General features: G+C 39.7%; 1 pseudogene; it reads left to right on the top strand.

Moving 5' to 3' along the window:
- LOC132884958 (uncharacterized) overlaps positions 1-16,074 on the top strand; it is a 78,551-nt pseudogene that overhangs the window by 62,195 nt on the left and 282 nt on the right.

Here is a 16,074-nt window from a genome sequence, read left to right as displayed (position 1 = left end):
AGCACCTCCAAGTCCGTGGCCATGGTGCTCAGCCGGAAATGGATGGAGTGCCTCCTTCGGGTCAGGGGGGAGTTGCTACCCAAAGTGAAGGAGTTTAAGTATCTCGGGGTTTTGTTCACAAGTGAGAGTAAGGGGGAGCGGGAGTTGGACAGACAGATCGGGGCAGTGTCAGCAGTGATGCAGACACTAAACCAGTCTGTTGTGGTAAAGAGAGAGCTGAGCCAAAAGGCAAAGCTCTCAATTTACTGGTCCATCTACCGGTATATTCCCACTCTCACCTATGGTCACGAGCTGTGGGTAGTGACTGAAAGAATGAGATCGCAGATACCAGTGGTAGAAATTAGCTTTCTACGCAGGGTGGCTGGGCTCTCCTTTAGAGGCAGGGTGAGAAGCTTGGTCATTCAGGAGAGACTCAGAGTAGAACCACTGCTCCTCCACATCAAAAGGAGTCAGTTGAGGTGGTTCAGGCATCTTGTTAGGATGCCCCCTGGACGCCTTCCAAGGGAGGTTCTGTGGGCATACCCCACCGGGAGGAGACCCCGGGGCAGACCGAGGACATGCTGGAGAGAATACATCTCTCGGCTGGCCTGAGAATGCCTCTGTATTCTCCTGAAAGAGCTGGTGGAGGTGGCTGGGGAGAGGGAAGTCTGGGCTGCTCTGGTTTGGCTGCTACCTCCGTGACCTGGATCCAGAGAAGCGGTAGAAAATGGATGGATCAATGGATGGATGTACAATGTGTGTCTGAGCAACATATAAAGTGCACAACAAGTTGATTTTTAGGGGAAACTTTGAGAAGAAGGATCTTTTCAGTGAAACACTAATTTGAATAATGTGGAAAATCTAAAGCAAAATACTACTCAAAGTTCATTTTGAAGCATGTTAGTGGCAGATTCTGGGCATGCAAGAATACATGACGGAGATGAATCCTGTAGTCAATATTTATACAAAGAACCTACACAAAAAAAAGGACAAGACACTAGCTGGGATATTAATAAGTTTTGTTGACAATTATTTTTGTGAGGTTTTTTGTGAATAAACTGCATTTTAATTTGCAGTTAAAATGCTCATAACAGAAACTTTCTCTGAACAAGTCTTACTCAGGCATTTTATTACAGATCATTTTTTCATGCAATACATCTAACCTACTGACAGTATATTAGATATATGTACAGGAAGAGAATCTCATCTCATCTCATTATCTCTAGCCGCTTTATCCTTCTACAGGGTCGCAGGCAAGCTGGAGCCTATCCCAGCTGACTACGGGCGAAAGGCGGGGTACACCCTGGACACGTCGCCAGGCAGGAAGAGAATATATAATAAAAATAAATCATGAATTTGATATCCTGTGTACGAGTGGCGGCTGGTAGTCTTTCAAACAGGGGAGGCTGGTCGGTTATGATATTTCCAGATTTTAAAAGAAAAAACACATCAATTTTGCCCATACTCTTGCCTCTGATCTGGCTGATTGTTGGCAGGGTCACAAACTGTGAAATAACAGGTTCTTTTGGTCCATTAGCCTACTGTCCAATATGCATGATGGTGGTGTTGGGGGGGTATATTTTAACATTTTATATTTTAAAATTGTGACATGTTGTTTAAAAATTGATCATTATTGAAAGCAGCTCTTTGTCAGGAACCTCAGCAGTAACAGCAGAGTGTTCTGGAATAGGCACAAGCACTGATCTTGGGGAGCCAAACATAGAGCTGGGTGCCACACATTTCATTCAATGACACTTTCCCTATATTTTACTTATTTTGACTGAGAAATGTTTTATTGGCAATTTTGATAACCCTTCACTTTTAATCCAGGTCTGTAGTGTGAAATGTTCTCGGCTGTGTTTTTGTTTAAAAATGTTTTCCAAATTGTAGCTGTGTTTAATTCATATCCAGAAAAATATATATTCCAATATAATATACTCAGCATAAACATTTTAAATAGATTCTATATTTTTGGTCCATCCATGACATATTACTAAAGTAGCCTATTTGCTGTTGTTGATGTGGGTCACTTGCTGTTAGCCAATTCACTTTCTCATACCAGGAGAGCTGAAAGGAACGAGTATTATTCCCTACCTTTTTCACCAAGTCAATTTGAGGCGTTGGTCTACCCTGCTCTTTAATTTTAATTTTTTCCTCGAAAGGAAGACTGGCAAATGGCTTCGCCAAAATTAAATCAACAATGCTTGGCATCCATGCGCAGCTTTCTTGCTAGCTGACTAGCCCCCTCAAGTTCAAGTTCAGTCACTCAAATAAACGAAATTTCTGGAACTAAGATAGCAAACTTGACAACACTATATTTACACTTTATTTACAATGAAAATATATACAAACTAAAAAAGCTGGTAGAAACCATATGTAATGAATGAAATCGAAATGTTAGCTGATCTCTTACAATACACCACAGCAATTGCAAATCCGCATGGGACTGAACTGAAATTCACCGCTGCCTGTCTATAGTTGAAACGAGCTGTCAATCAAAGAAAATATCTGTCCGCTTTCACCAATCACCAGTCTCCTCGCGGAAAGCTTTGCCATGTCCCTCCCACTGTGAGGCTGGGAGTCCGTGGGCGGGCATTTTCGCAGTATATGTCCAATAACCGTCTTGCATTTTGAGATTGACAAGCGCATAGCTCCCAAATGCCATTGAAGTCCACTGAGGCTGGGAGTCCGTGGGACTCCGTGGGCGGGCGTTTTCGCAGTATTTGTCCAATAATCGTCTTGCATTTTGAGATTGAAAAGCGCATAGCTCCCAAATGCCATTGAAGTCCACTGAGGCTGGGCTGCATCGTGCTGTCACGAGGGGGAAAAACTCATGCACACATTAGGCGAACTGGGGAAAGTTATAACGGAATGATTTCGCACTGTAGTTGGGTTGAGCACATATATTTCTATGATTCTGGATCTGAAATAGCAATGTTATAAGGTCGGCTATAACATAAGCCTAGCGCAATTCATCCTACACGATGTTCGTCATTTTTAGAGGAGGCTGAGCCTCCCTCGTTGTCTTAGAGCAATCGCCTGTGCTGTGTACATCTGCTGCTATAAAACTAGTGGAAACTGAGCAGTTCACCAGAGGGAGGAGAAAATTGCACAGTGAGCTCCTCTTAATAATGTTCATTCTGTAATCAGTTTCCACAGAGCCTCTTACACACCTTACAGTTGCCATGCATCTCATATTGCATTTTTTATTGCTGACTTTATTACAAATCTGTGCAGGTAAGCATCAAGTTGTTCAGTCTGTTTGCTTCTCTTTGTCAGGTTTTCTCTGTTTCCATAAAGCTTTTTCATCCTTTACATGATGCAATTTGGTCCATGAACGATAATCATTCTTTACTGAGAGTTTTTTTTCTTTTTTTATCCTTTTCCACAGTGGACAGTGTTGTGCTACTGGACCAGAAGTTCTTCATGACTACACCTGCTAACAATCTCACCAAGATTGAATGTACCTTTTCATCATACTGTGAACATTTCATTCACTGGTACCAGAAGAAAAAGGGTGAACCTTTCAAGAGAGTTCAATCTGCAAATATCAGTAATGAAGACCACAGAAATGACCATGGCTTTGAATTCTTGCAGTCAGAAAAGACAGCAAGCAATAAGATTGTTCTGATAATCCCCAATGTAAAGCCAGAGCATTCAGCAACATATTATTGTGCCTGCTGGGTGGAGCATCACAGGGAGATTAAAGTTATGAATCTTGTACAAAAACACTGCACCCACCATCAAACAGCTTCTTACCATAATTACATGCTGAATAATTTATCTCACTAACACACCTTATTATTTATAAATCCAAACTAAATCACGCTTCAAAAAATTGATATTTTATATGCATGGTGCTGGAAGAAATACAGAAGGGTTTCAGGTTGCCTGTACTTACTTTATAACCAATAATTTGAGTTAAAACTGCATTCTTTTCACACAAGAACTAAGAACACAACAATTTCTCAGTACAACTGCTTATTTAATTTAAATTTAATGCATAAATTTGAAAAATTGGCTTTTAAATGGTGACTTTAGAATCTCTAACTCTAACTCCCAGTAACTCAGTGATTAAGCAAATAATGACTTTTCCATCTCACTTCTCAAAACTAATGTGGACTTTTGTCATGAAGTTTAAGCTTAGCACTAGTGTCTATTATAAATGACATCTCAATATAAATAGTCTGATGTGCACATACACATACTCATGGATCAGAGATTCCACATCGATGATATACCAATTCTGATGGTGACGAAGATGCCAGTGAAGAGCCTAGGGCAGCGGTCCAATGTGAGTCTCAAAGATTCAGATCAGAGTGACCAACTTAGGGAAGAAACCATCACAGGCCTTGCTAGTTTAGACAACACTTTGCTTCCTGGTAAGTTGAAACTGTGGCGCATGCAGTTTGGATTGCTCCCCCATTTGATGTGGCCTTTAACAGTCTATGAGGTCCCCATCTCAAAAATCGAGAAGCTGGAGAGAACAGTCAGTTCACTCATCAAGAAGTGGCTAGGTCTCTCAGTGCCTTGGTAAAATTGGCTTGTATGGGCATGGTGCTCTGGAGCTGCCTGTCTTAAGCCTTACAGAGGAGTACAAATGCACCAAAGTAAGGCTGGACATGACTGATAGAGTCTCAAGGTATTACAGTATGAACGACTGCTCCCAAACAAGCAACAGGGAGGAAATGGACCCTGCCTGACACTGAACAGCTAGCAATATCTGTTCTCAGGCATAGAGACATTGTGGGACAGGTGCAACAAGGAAGTGGTGGGTTTAGGTTAGGGACAAGTCAACCCACATAGCATAGGGCAATATCCACCCAGAGAAGAAAGCCGGTGGTTGTGGAGGTTCGGCAGCAAAAGGAGGCAGATAGATGTGCAAGGGCAGTCTCACATTCCAATCAGGTTCACTGGACTATCTGGGAAAATCTGGAGCATCAGAAGCTCACCTGGAAGGATCTGTGGGAGATGGAAGAAAGCTGGATTAGGTTCATCATCAGAGCTACCTATGATGTTCTTCCCACACCCATGAATTTACATCAATGGGTTTGAGAAGATCCATCATGTTCTCTATGCTAAACCCTTGCAACATTAAGGTATATCCTCACCATCTGCAAAACCAGTTTGTCCCAAGGCTACTACACCTGGAGGCACAACCAGGTTTTGCAACAACTGGCAATGACCCTGGAAGAAAGGAGATCTACCATCAATGCGCTCCCTCCCCTGATTACCAGATTTGCAAACACCATCCCCTTTGTAAGAGCAATACAACCTCCAGAGAAACCATCTCCAAGAAAAGAATCAACCCTCCTGGACACTGCCAGGACTGGAAGATGCAGGTTGATCCAAATCAGAAGCTCATGTTTCCACGAGCTGAAGCCCAGATTGCTTTGATAGCGGACTTCAGCTCGTCTGTGTTTTTGAGTCGGGTGTTTTTCATCTTCCTGTTGATGATACCCCATAGCTTCTCTGTGGGGTTCAGGTCAGATGAGTTGGCTGGCCAATCAAGCACAGTAATATCATGGTCAGCAAATAATTTGGTAGTACAATCCCGATTCCAAAAAAGTTGGGACAAAGTACAAATTGTAAATAAAAACGGAATGCAATGATGTGGAAGTTTCAAAATTCCATATTTTATTCAGAATAGAACATAGATGACATATCATATGTTTAAACTGAGAAAATATATCATTTAAAGAGAAAAATTAGGTGATTTAAAATTTCATGACAACACTACATCTCAAAAAAGTTGGGACAAGGCCATGTTTACCACTGTGAGACATCCCCTTTTCTCTTTACAACAGTCTGTAAACGTCTGGGGACTGAGGAGACAAGTTGCTCAAGTTTAGGGATAGGAATGTTAACCCATTCTTGTCTAATGTAGGATTCTAGTTGCTCAACTGTCTTAGGTCTTTTTTTGTCGTATCTTCCGTTTTATGATGCGCCAAATGTTTTCTATGGGTGAAAGATCTGGACTGCAGGCTGGCCAGTTCAGTACCTCGACCCTTCTTTTACACAACCATGATGCTGTAATTGATGCAGTATGTGGTTTGGCATTGTCATGTTGGAAAATGCAAGGTCTTCCCTGAAAGAGACGTCGTCTGGATGGGAGCATATGTTGCTCTAGAACCTGGATATACCTTTCAGCGTTGATGGTGTCTTTCCAGATGTGTAAGCTGCCTATGTCACACGCACTAATGCAACCCCATACCATCAGAGATGCAGGCTTCTGAACTGAGCACTGATAACAGCTTGGGTCGTCCTTCTCCTCTTTAGTCTGAATGACACGGCGTCCCTGATTTCCATAAAGAACTTCAATTTTTGATTCGTCTGACCACAGAACAGTTTTCCACTTTGCCACAGTCCATTTTAAATGAGCCTTGGCCCAGAGAAGACGTCTGCGCTTCTGGATCATGTTTAGATACGGCTTCTTCTTTGAACTATAGAGTTTTAGCTGGCAACGGCGGATGGCACGGTGAATTGTGTTTACAGATAATGTTCTCTGGAAATATTCCTGAGCCCATTTTGTGATTTCCAATACAGAAGCATGCCCGTATGTGATGCAGTGCCGTCTAAGGGCCCGAAGATCACGGGCACCCAGTATGGTTTTCCGGCCTTGACCCTTACGCACAGAGATTCTTCCAGATTCTCTGAATCTTTTGATGATATTATGCACTGTAGATGATGATAAGTTCAAACTCTTCGCAATTTTACACTGTCGAACTCCTTTCTGATATTGCTCCACTATTTGTCGGCGCAGAATTAGGGGGATTGGTGATCCTCTTCCCATCTTTACTTCTGAGAGCCGCTGCCACTCCAAGATGCTCTTTTTATACCCAGTCATGTTAATGACCTATTGCCAATTGACCTAATGAGTTGCAATTTGGTCCTCCAGCTGTTCCTTTTTTGTACCTTTAACTTTTCCAGCCTCTTATTGCCCCTGTCCCAACTTTTTTGAGATGTGTTGCTGTCATGAAATTTCAAATGAGCCAATATTTGGCATGAAATTTCAAAATGTCTCACTTTCGACATTTGATACAGTATATTGTCTATGTTCTATTGTGAATACAATATCAGTTTTTGAGATTTGTAAATTATTGCATTCCGTTTTTATTTACAATTTGTACTTTGTCCCAACTTTTTTGGAATCGGGGTTTTGTGTGTGTGTGTATATATATATATATATACACACACACACATACACATAACAGCATGCCATATGTATGTATGTATGTATGTATGTATGTATGTATGCATATATATATATATATATATATATATATATATATATATATATATGTGTGTGTGTGTGCTAAGTTTTTAAGTTTGGCATGCATATGATAATGAGAGTTAGATATTCGCCACTCCTCCGCTGTATGTACATGTATATCTGTTGCTGATTAGTATTGTGTTACTGCCTTGGGTGGTAAGCTTGGTGGAAATGGCAAAACTGACCCTTGCTGTTCTTTCTTCTCCTCCACTCCATAAGATCAGTACTTGCTTTCTCTTATTCTCAACAAATTATAGCTGGTGCTCATTCTAGTCTCACTGAAGAGTCACTGTCACTGCTGGTATCAACAGTCCAAGCACCAACAGTAAAAGACTGTTTTTTACAGGACTTTGCAGAACTAGGTAGCTGTTGTTGGTTGTCACTTACCCTGGACATGGTTGCAATGTATGGACTTCATCCATGTATCACCATTGCCACATCTGGTGGCACATTGTCTTCCCCGTATGTGGTAGCATGATGATCTTTTCTAATCGATACTGTTATAAAACTAAACTGTGGGGCTGCACCTAAGAAGACAATGCTGCATGGTACAAAGGTAGCACCCCTGGCAAGAAGCCCTGCTGATCGACGACACAGTATAGCTGATATGGTCGCAGGAACAACTCACTGCTTGATGCCGGAGCTGATGCCGAGTAGACGTATGAAGAAGAAGTAGAAGAAGAAGCCTTTATTTGTTGCACGTACACTCAAGCACAGACTTAAGCACACAGTAAAATTCCTCTCTGCATTTAACCCATCTGAAGCAGTGAACACACACATGCACACACAAGTGAGTAATGAGCACACACACACATACCCAGAGCAGCGGGCAGCTATGCTACAGCACCTGAGGAGCAGTTGGGGGTTAAGTGCCTTGCTAAAGGTCACTTCAGCCCAAGGCCACCCATATTAACCTAACCGCATGTCTTTGAACAGAATATCAGAATCGCCATTGCACATATTAGCATTATACATACATACATACAGTGGTGCTTGAAAGTTTGTGAACCCTTTAGAATTTTTTATCTTTCTGCATAAATATGACCTAAAACATCATCAGATTTTCACACAAGTCCTAAAAGTAGATAAAGAGAACCCAGTTAAACAAATGAGACAAAAATATTATACTTGGTCATTTATTTATTGAGGAAAATGATCCAATATTACATATCTGTGAGTGGCAAAAGTATGTGAACCTCTAGGATTAGCAGTTAATTTGAAGGTGAAATTAGAGTCCGGTGTTTTCAATCAATTGGTATGACAATCAGGTGTGAGTGGGTGCCCTGTTTTATTTAAAGAACAGAAGCTCTATCAAAGTCTGAGCTTCACAACACATGTTTGTGGAAGTGTATCATGGCATGAACAAAGGAGGTTTCTGAGGACCTCAGAAAAAGTGTTGTTGATGCTCATCAGGCTGGAAAAGGTTACAAAACCACCTCTAAAGAGTTTTGACTCCACCAATCCACATTCAGACAGATTGTGTACAAATGGAAGAAATTCAAGACCATTGTTACCCTCCCCAGGAGTGGTCGACCAACAAAGATCACTCCAAGAGCAAGGCGTGTAATAGTCGGCTAGGTGACAAAGGACCCCAGGGTCACTTCTAAGCAACTGAAGGCCTCTCTCACATTGGCTAATGTTAATATTTATGAGTCCACCATCAGGAGAACACTGAACAACAATGGTGTGCATGGCAGGGTTGCAAGGAGAAAGCCACTGCTCTCCAAAAAGAACATTGCTGCTCGTCTGCAGTTTGCTAAAGATCACATGGACAAGCCAGAAGGCTATTGGAAAAAAGTTTTGTGGACGGATGAGACCAAAATAGAACTTTTTGGTTGAAATGAGAAGCGTTATGTTTGGAGAAAGGAAAACACTGTATTCCAGCATAAGAACCTTATCCCTTCTGTGAAACATGGTGGTGGTAGTATCATGGTTTGGGCCTGTTTGGCTGCATCTGGGCAAGGATGGCTTGCCATCATTGATGGAACAATGAATTCTGAATTATACCAGCGAATTCTAAAGGAAAATGTCAGGACATCTGTCCATGAACTGAATCTCAAGAGAAGGTGGGTCATGCAGCAAGACAACGACCCAAAGCACACAAGTCGTTCTACCAAAGAATGGTTAAAGAAGAATAAAGTTAATGTTTTGGAATGGCCAAGTCAAAGTTCTGACCTTAATCCAATCGAAATGTTGTGGAAGGACCTGAAGCGAGCAGTTCATGTGAGGAAACCCACCAACATCCCAGAGTTGAAGCTGTTCTGTACGGAGGAATAGGCTAAAATTCCTCCAAGCCGGTGTGCAGGACTGATCAACAGTTACCACAAACGTTTAGTTGCAGTTATTGCTGCACAAGGGGGTCACACCAGATACTGAAAGCAAAGGTTCACATACTTTTGCCACTCACAGATATGTAATATTGGATCATTTTCCTCAATAAATAAATGACCAAGTATAATATTTTTGTCTCATTTGTTTAACTGGGTTCTCTTTATCTACTTTTAGGACTTCTGTGAAAATCTGATGATGTTTTAGGTCAGATTTATGCAGAAATATTGAAAATTCTAAAGGGTTCACAAACTTTCAAGCACCACTGTACATATATATTATATATACACACACACACACATATACACACACATATACACACGTGTGTGTGTGTGTATGAAAACAAACAACTAGTAAACTAGGATAGACAATCAAGACATTTAAAGAGGGGTTTTGGGCAAATTATTATTATTTGTTTTTTTTTATGAAATATCATATATTTAAAATACAAAATTACTGCACACTTCCAATGGACATCTTGTGGTAATAATGCAAAACAGCTGAACCATATTTCAGAATTAAATGGTAAAACAAAGACAGAAATGGAGACAGCTAAATACTCGAAGACATGGAATGTTTCATATATATATATATATATATATATATATATATATATATATATATATATATATATAAAATATTTCTGAAAGCTCATATCTGTGTTGCATTAAAAGATCCCTATTCATGCATATGAACTGAAAAAAAATGTGTACATACCAAGAAAGTAAATATGAAATACCAAGAATTTCTCCTGACTTTTAGCTTAAAGAAATTAAGTTTCTTGATTTTTGTTTTGGGCGGCATGGTAGTGTAGTGGTTAGCACTGTCACCTCACAGCAAGAAGGTTCTGGGTTCGAGCCCAGTGGCCAATGGGGGCCTTTCTGTGTGGAGTTTGCATGTTCTCCCCGTGTCCGCGTGGGTTTCCTCCGGGTGCTCCGGTTTCCCCCACAGTCCAAAGACATGCAGGTTAGGTTAACTGGTGACTCTAAATTGACCGTAGGTGTGAATGTGAGTGTGAATGGTTGTCTGTGTCTATGTGTCAGCCCTGTGATGACCTGGCGACTTGTCCAGGGTGTACCCCACCTCTCACCCTTAGTCAGCTGGGATAGGCTCCAGCTTGCCTGCAACCCTGCTATAGATAATGAATGGATGGATTTTTGGTTTTGAATAGTAGACAGGAGATTTTATATTATATGACACTGTGATGATGGTAAAGAGTGACAGAAAACATAATGTTTTAAAAGCAGTATATTGACCCTGTAAATGTAATAGGAGTATGTCAGCTATTTCAGCATCTAGTGATAAGATCATGATGAACCTGTTGAAATATCTTCATTTGAATTTGTTTTGCCAACTCAAGAAGGTTGCCAACTCAAGGTTTTGGAGCAACATGTGCTGCATCCAGACAACATTTTTTCAGAGACAGCCCTGCTTTTTCCAGCAAGATAATGCCAAACCACATTCTGCACATATTACAACAGCGTCATTTCATAGTAAAAGATTGTGGGTGCTAAACTGGCCTGCTTTCCATTGAAAATGTATGGCGCATTGTGAAGCACAAAATATGACTCCAGACTATGGAGCAACTGAAGTTGCATATCAAGCAAGAACGGGAAAGAATTTCACTTTCAAAATTTCAACAATTAGTGTCCTCAGTGCACAAACACTTACTGAGTATTGATAAAAAAAGAGGTGATGTCACAGTGGTAAACATGCCCCTGTCTCTACTTTTTTGGAACATGTTTCAGGCATCAAATTCAAAATGAGTTTATATTGACAAAATCAACAAAGTTGATCAGTTTTAACATTAAATATCTAGGCTTTTTTTTTTATTCAATTGAATATAGGTCAAAAAATATTTGAAAATCATTGCATTCTGTTTACTTATGTTTTAGCAGGATCTTAACTTTTTTGGAACTTTGGATTTATATGGGGCGAATTACCACAAAACAAGTCCAGTTGGTCAAAAGACAAAAAGTTCTGTTATTGGACATTCTAAACGTACAGTTAATTATCTTTAAAATAAAGGATCATGTGGTAATTCTGGCACAGCCAATCCAGAGAAATTGGTGAAAATGGTTCAGGTATCACCATCTTTAAAAAAAAAATCAAGTTTGTAGAAACTCAGCTGTAAACTTTGATGCGTAAATTGAAATTGATGCATAGCGCACATTTATTTGGCCTACAGAGTCATATTTATAGGTTGTTTCACAGTATAATATTTTGGTGACATACATTATAGATTAAGGAATGTTTTTACATAACAACGTGGGTCAGTTTTTTTTGACACACTAGTTTCAAATCGCTATCCAGTATCAGTCTAAAGTTTGGACACTCCTTCTAATTCAATGTTTTTTCTTTAATTTTGTTAATTAAGTCACTTCATGTCTTAAAGTAATGATGGATGTCATTTCTGTTTACTTAGTTGAGCGGTTCTTGACATAATATGGATTAGTACAGTTACAGAATAGGACTATTTACTATATTTTTATTATACCGGCGTTCCAAAGGGGGGAGGGGGGATAATACTGGTTTACCTCTGTCCATCCGTCCACATCTCCATCCGTCCGAAACACCCTTTTTCTCAGCAACCACAAATCATAGCTACTTGGTACCAAGCTTCAGCTTGGGGTTCTATATTGTGTATACTGTTTTCAGGTCTGTCACACATCAACTTCCTGTTTACTGACTGAATGTATTTACGAAACATAGGGTGGCTTTACAAAATTTTTGTAACACTTTTCTCAGCAACTCCAAGTCACAACTGCTTGATATTTGGTACTGTGCTTCAGCTTGGGGTTCTATACCGTGTATACCATTTTCAGGTCTGTCACCCATCGACTTCCTGTTTACCAACTGAATGTATTTATGGAACATATACAGTTAGGTCCATAAATATTTGGACAGAGACAACATTTTTCTAATTTTGGTTCTGTACATTACCACAATGAATTTTGAACAAAACAATTCAGATGCAGTTGAAGTTCAGACTTTCAGCTTTAATTCAGTGGGTTAAACAAAATGATTGCATAAAAATGTGAGGAACTAAAGCATTTTTAAACACAATCCCTTCATTTCAGGGGCTCAAAAGTAATTGGACAAATTAAATAATTGTAAATAAAATGTTCATTTCTAATACTTGGTTGAAAACCCTTTGTTGGCAATGACTGCCTGAAGTCTTGAACTCATGGACATCACCAGACGCTGTTTCCTCCTTTTTAATGCTCTGCCAGGCCTTTACTGCAGCGGTTTTCAGTTGCTGTTTGTTTGTGGGCCTTTCTGTCTGAAGTTTAGTCTTTAACAAGTGAAATGCATGCTCAATTGGGTTGAGATCAGGTGACTGACTTGGCCATTTAAGAATATTCCACTTCTTTGCTTTAATAAACTCCTGGGTTGCTTTGACTTTATGTTTTGGGTCATTGTCCATCTGTATTATGAAACGCCGACCAATCAGTTTGGCTGCATTTGGCTAGATTTGAGCGCACAGTATGTCTCTGAATACCTCAGAATTCATCCAGCTGCTTCTGTCCTGTGCCACATCATCAATAAACACTAGTGACCTAGTGCCACTGGCAGCCATGCATGCCCAAGCCATCACACTGCCTCTGCTGTGTTTTACAGATGATGTGGTATGCTTTGGATCATGAGCTGTACCATGCCTTCACCATACTTTTTTCTTTCCATCATTCTGGTAGAGGTTGATCTTGGTTTCATCTGTCCAAAGAATGTTCTTCCAGAACTGTGCTGGCTTTTTTAGATGTTTTTTAGCAAAGTCCAATCTAGCCTTTTTATTCTTGAGGCTTATGAGTGGCTTGCACCGTGCAGTGAACCCTCTGTATTTACTTTCATGCAGTCTTCTCTTTATGGTAGATTTGGATATTGATACGCCTACCTCCTGGAGAGTGTTGTTCACTTGGTTGGCTGTTGTGAAGGGGTTTCTCTTCACCATGGAAATTATTCTGCAATCATCCACCACTGTTGTCGTCTGTGGGCATCCAGGTCTTTTTGCATTGATGAGTTCACCAGTGCTTTCTTTCTTTCTTTCTTTCTCAGGATGTAACAAACTGTAGATTTTGCCACTCTTAATATTGTAGCAATTTCTTGGATGGGTTTTTTCTGTTTTCGCAGCTTAAGGATGGCTTGTTTCACCTGCATGGAGAGCTCCTTTGACCGCATGTTTTCTTCACAGCAAAATCTTCCAAATGCAAGCACCACACCTCAAATCAACTCCAGGCCTTTTATCTGCTTAATTGAGAATGACATAACGAAGGAATTGCCCACACCTGCCCATGAAATAGCCTTTGAGTCAATTGTCCAATTACTTTTGGTCCCTTTAAAAACAGGGTGGCACATGTTAAGGAGCTGAAACTCCTAAACCCTTCATCCAATTTTAATGTGAATACCCTCAAATGAAAGCTGAAAGTCTGGACTTTATGTCCATTATATAACTATAACTTGAATATGTTTCAGTAAACAGGTAAAAAAAAAAAAAAATTTGTGTCAGTCTCCAAATATATATGGACCTAACTGTAGGGTGGATTTTGACGCTATTTCAAGAAGCAAAATGCTATTTCAAAATGACAGTTTACCAGGATGCTATTTGAAATCCCTGGGGAGAACACTGCTCTTTACTTACTTGTTTCAGGGTTAATTAGTTGTTGAAGTCAACATTCATAATAAGTGTCCTATTCCTTCGACTGCTTGCATTCTGATATAAGCCGGGGGGGGGGGGGGGGATACGTAAGTGAGCAGTGGCTCACAGTTGATCTTGTTATTTACTGTTTGATCTCAAACACATTAAAAAGGTAAAAATTCCACTAATTAACTTTTGACAAGGCATACCTGTTAATTGAAAAGCATTCCAGGTGACTACCTCATGAAGCTGGTTAAGATGATGCCAATAGTGTGCAAAGCATCATCATGGTCAACGGTGGCTACTCTGAAGAATCTAAAATATGAAACATTTGGGGGGGGTTTAACACTTTTTTGTTTACCACATAATTCCATATATGTTCCATATGTTATTTCATAGTTTTGATATCTTTAGATATCTTACAATGTAGAAAATAGTCCAAGTACAGAAAAACCTATGAATGAGTAGGTGTGTCCAAACTATTGACTGGTACTGTATGTCACAAACTTTTTAAAATCAAATGATCTGAATCAACAATGTCTGAGTTGAATTATCAATATTAGTTTTTCGTATAAATGTGCAGGTGATTATAGAAAATTGTGCATGCTGATTGGTCAAGAAATTTGGACTATTTCTCGATAATCACCTCGAGCAACTCGGCAAAATGGCTGCCAATTGCTTTGTTACTGTAAGTGAGGAAGAATTTTTTAAAAAGAATTAAAAGCACTAAAGATGCTACGAAGTTTGGTCTAAAACTATTCAAAGGTCAGGTGGAATTGTGATTTATTTTACCTCTTTCAAAAAGTATTTTATGTGAGTTGGCATAGATAAGTGACAAGTCTGCACCGCACCTTTATTACATTTGCATGCTGCTTTTGAAGTATGAAATAAATTATTTTTTTTAAATAATCACCTGTGTATTTATACTAAAACAATGATCTGCCTCAGGCTCAGTGAATATTCACTTCACCTTCAGCAAAAAATTGTTAAATATCTGATAGGTGAGTGTTAACACACAGTCCTGATTCAGATGGCATGAAAAATATTGCTGGAATGTGCAATGAAAATTAATTTCTGTCTGATCATGTTTACTCACTGAAACATTTCCATGTCCTCTAAAGAGACAAACACTGGGGAGGACCAGATCAAAAAATCTCAAGTGTCTGTGTATCCAGTGTCCAGGCCACAAGCAAATGGAAAGCATGTGTTGCTGTGCCAGGTGAGTGGCATGTTCCCAGACCTGGTGAGATTCACATGGCAAGGAGAGGATTAGCATGGAAGAAAATTGGAGCTGAAAGATGATGAGCAGCTAGAGCAGAGAGATGAGGATCAAGTCCATATAACCAGCATGCTCATCTTAGACCAACACAAAGCCATTAACAATAAATTCACCTGCTCTGTTCAACACGACAGCAGCTTTGACGACCAGGGTTTCATCATTCCAAGACGTAAAAACAAGGCAATGATCTGCTCTTATGTGTTCTCAGTAGTGGCAAATGTTAATCTTTATAAAAGTCTTCATTCACAGCTCAATGCATATGTTGAAATAAGTAACGAACAGACTCGGTTCTGGACATGGATAGACATTTCTGGATATTTCTCTGTATTTTGTGTTGTACAATAAAATTTCTACTTTTGTGTACATTATAAGAACATTTTCTCTTTGAATAAATTTTACCCAACACTTTTAGGTCTATCGTTTAAACTCCAGAGGAAGTAGGAGATGACTTTTGGTAAAGATAGATAGCAAGATTACATCTTATCCAGTGATTTATATTTAGTACACTATTGAATTTGGAAAATATAAATGCTTTAATGTGAAGACAAACACTTTTTTTGTTTTTTTCCTTTCGTCTCTCTT

Source organism: Neoarius graeffei, chromosome 1, assembly GCF_027579695.1.
Source record: "Neoarius graeffei isolate fNeoGra1 chromosome 1, fNeoGra1.pri, whole genome shotgun sequence".
In the NCBI taxonomy this organism is placed as follows: domain Eukaryota; kingdom Metazoa; phylum Chordata; class Actinopteri; order Siluriformes; family Ariidae; genus Neoarius; species Neoarius graeffei.
The sequence above is the reverse complement of the archived record's forward strand: the minus strand, read 5'-3'. Positions and strand labels throughout refer to the sequence as shown.